This window comes from Solea senegalensis, linkage group LG8 (genome assembly GCF_019176455.1).
Source record: "Solea senegalensis isolate Sse05_10M linkage group LG8, IFAPA_SoseM_1, whole genome shotgun sequence".
Taxonomy (NCBI): Eukaryota; Metazoa; Chordata; class Actinopteri; order Pleuronectiformes; family Soleidae; genus Solea; species Solea senegalensis.
In genome coordinates, this window is record NC_058028.1 from 18,493,696 (window position 1) to 18,497,642 (window position 3,947).

A 3,947-nucleotide genomic window follows, 5' to 3' on the forward strand; every position below is an offset into this window, starting at 1 on the left:
TGTTTAGTGCATGTAAATACCAAAAATTGACTACCAGCTTGAGTTTTATTCAGATAACCTCTCTTTACAACTGGATTGGTCTTATGAGACACACCATGTTAAACATTTGTGGCGTTTTTCCATTACACGCTACAAGTTCTAGCACTGCTCAGTCTATTCTACTCAGTTTGGTATCAGGCACGTCATTTTCCATTACTCTGTACCTCCTCAACGTGGGCGGGGTCGTCATACCAAGACTGCACAAAACTGCCACAAAGTCGTTTTATACACGACACAAACACACAAATTAGTGACGAGCAGTAAGTACCGAATCGGTTTGGTATAATTAATAATCAGTTAAAAGATTATAATAATGAATAAAAATGAGTTCAGTACTTCCTGCATGACCGAGTCACTGAACTAAAGTATGGCAGAATGGGTTGTGATTCGGCTCATGATCGCTGGCTTTCAACAGTGCTGTCGATAAATACACCAGACTCCTCCGTTAAATATTGAGATTTAAGACATTTCCTTGCTAAATGTTGAAGATTAACATGTGATTCATGATTTTTAAGTCTTTTTAACTGATCAACAGCTCGGCATTGTTCAACAGAACCATATTTGGGTCCGTCTGGAGCACAAGGAGTGCTTTCACACTAGCAAGAACCAGCACAGTTCCCATATGGGCTCTGGTTCCTTTCAAAACCATGGTGCTCCCAGTGAACCAGCCTACGTTCATAAGAAGAACCAAAGATCCACTGACCTATGTGATCGACAGCAGGCTTTACCTAATGCACACTGTGAGCAGGCGGAAACACAACCATGGCAACAAGGCAGATTGTATTGAGCTACTGTCATCATGAAGCTGACAGCTGACAAACCAGAATAAATAATTCTGTACAAGTCATGTAGTCACGTTGACATGGAGCCAAGTTTCAAGGAATTTAGTCAGTTTTGAGAGCAAATGGAGGCTGTACCCAGTGTCACTGTAGGACCCATGATAGAGCATTGTCTTGTAACAAACTATAAATAGGAACCCCGTCAGAATGAGCTGGGTTTAATCTACTCCCTTCACAGCGGGATGACTTCCTCCATGTAGAGCCAGGCTGACTGACTGACTGACTGATTCCCACTGAGCTGCTCTTCACTTCAGGCATTTTATAACAAAACCCAACAACATACATACCATGTTGCATCATATTTTACTTCAGGCTTGTGGGGTTGATAAGTCATCAATTCTGGCTCAGATACAGGTGGTCTGTGCCGTGTGACGTGAAGACTCTCTTCTTGATCGTATTCCGAATCTCAGCGTCATAAACTCAAGGGCCGTGATATTCAAAGGACGATAATTTTCAGCCACTGCATTTTCAGCCTGATCAGTCATACATCGGGTGGCATTGAATCGAAGGGTGATATTTACACCCGAATCTGCACCAGTTTCCATGCAAATTTGATAAATAAGGACCATTATGTGGTTTTCTTCATTAGGCTGCATGAGGAAACATATGAAAGCACAATTATGCTGGATACAGGTCCTATGTGTCCTATATTTCAAATGGATAACAATACCCGATTTATTTTTCACAAAAGAAACGTTTAAATGCAATTTTATCCTGCACATGTACTGTGCTTTCCTATTTCTATGTCCTACTAAGGTACTGTGTTGCTGAACAATTACATGACTTTTATAGGTAGGTAGATAATAGGATTATTAAAGTTACTATGCGTCTATCTAAAAACAGTTCAGGAATAGCATGGTGCTTTTATATCAACAAGCAGAAGAGAGGTATTACTACTGTTACCTTCCCCAGGAAAGAGGTTATTTATATTCTGTATTGAACATTTGCTAAGACTGTACTTACACACTACAATCTCTCTAAAACTGAATGGCTTTTCCAAACTGTTTCCAACATTCTCTTAATCCATACAAATCCATATTTCTATTCAAGGTAATGGAGCATTTTATTTTGGTTGCTTTTTAATGACATCATCTGTTCGATCCATCCATGCTATAACTTCACAGACAAACACCAATGAAACATCAGAGTAAGAAAATAAAATTGCTGGTCACTTTTGTCACTTACGGACTGACTACCCATTACAGAACCTTTTTTCAATACAATCCTTACTTACATGACATGATAATCTAATCTAGTAAAACCACCACATGCACATCTTATGGAGTTATGTCAGAGGTGAAGAAGAAGTTGCACATGGCCAAGATGAGGATTGTGCATGAGGTTCACTGATTGAACTGCATTATAATAAGGTCAGTGACACCCTTTGCACCCCAGGGAATTATCGATCATCACTGCAAATCAGCTTTGTAAACCTGGGAGGATTAAAACACCAAGTCAAGTGCACTCACTTCTCTGAGATCAACAGACAGACACACTTACAGTACTTTTCCTAATTATAAAACAAAACAAAACTAAATTAATTTATTGTGCTATATTGCTCCTAAATGACAACAGCACAGAGACCTTTACATTTCAGGTGAAGGTCACGGTCTCATAGAAATAATAGGCCCATTGTGTTCTTGTTTTGTTTTCCACCCCGATGACTGCCACTAAAGAGGAACCTGCCATGTCATCCAAAGGCCCACAGAGAATTACAGTCCTCCTAAGGCTCTGCTCACCTCCTCATTTTCTCACTTTGTGACAACAATTAAATCATATCTACATGTGGATATTGTGCTGTAGTCTTGTATAATGACGAGCATTCTTCCTCTTATCTCTTCTTACCTCTCATTCTTTACCACCCGACGGGGACCTTCAGAAGAGGAGGTTCACGGTGGAGTGTGTCATCACCTCGGAGTGTTTGATTTGTCCCTGCAGCTTTTGTCTGAAGGATGAATTTCTCTCACCTGAAAATTAAGAGATAGATTACAGTGCCGTTGTCTCTGGACAGAAGTTTACTCTTTTCTTGTGCAGCAGACTTAACAGAACAGCAATCATTCATGTAGTGCCAGCAAACAGGTGAGCAGGAATATCGACCGTTGTTCATTTCCAATACCGAGGTTGCTTCTAAAAACAGCTTGGTGAAAGCATACCGGCAGATGCAGTGTCTACATTATATCAAATATTCTTTGCTCAAGTCTTCTACTGTTATACGATATTACAGTTTTCTTGTTTATAACTGAGCAGCTACTGCAATCAATTTCATACACGGTATATACTGAGAATAATTAATCTTCCGTGTTCTCATAGAAAACTAACACTTCTGTGGTTGGTTCACACACTGCTGCATACTTCAGCTTACATGCATGTGTCTGAATGCATTTTCTTTAAAGCTGTGCAGGTTTCAATTGGAGACTCATGCGTCCTTGGCTTTCTGCATCATGTGATGGGCTGGTTAGAGCACAGAGTATTTCCTGTGCACTCATGGTCCCTAGAGATATGAAGATGGATGATTCACACAGTAGGTGCTTGATTCTGTAGCTGTTATAGTAGTAGTTGTCACGCTATCAGTAACATGAATTTGAACTAGAGTGCATGCCTTTGAGAGCAGAGAGGGAGAAAAATGTCAAAAAATAACAAGCCTACTGTGTGTATGAATGACTGATGCTAAGACACTCACATCATACACTAACTGATCATACGTCAACTGTAAACTTTCAAAACTAATTTGAGTTTATCAGCATCGGCAAAATCTTCACTCTCACTGTTGGCAATATGCAGTACAATGATTTTGGGTTTTAAGTAATTACATTCAAAGTCTTGCTAACTAATAATAATGGAGGATAGTTCAATGTCTGTTTTTACTTTTCAAATAATTGTCAATTATAAATACTGAAAAATATGTCAACTCCACAAAGACACAGATTATACTCATCACAGTGATACAACCACAATGTTAGCAATTTACAAGGATTATAAATCTAGAAAAATCTGAGGTAGATTAAATTAGCAGCACTTACTGATACTTTACACATTGTCTTAGCTAATGAGTGATAACTCTGCAAATGA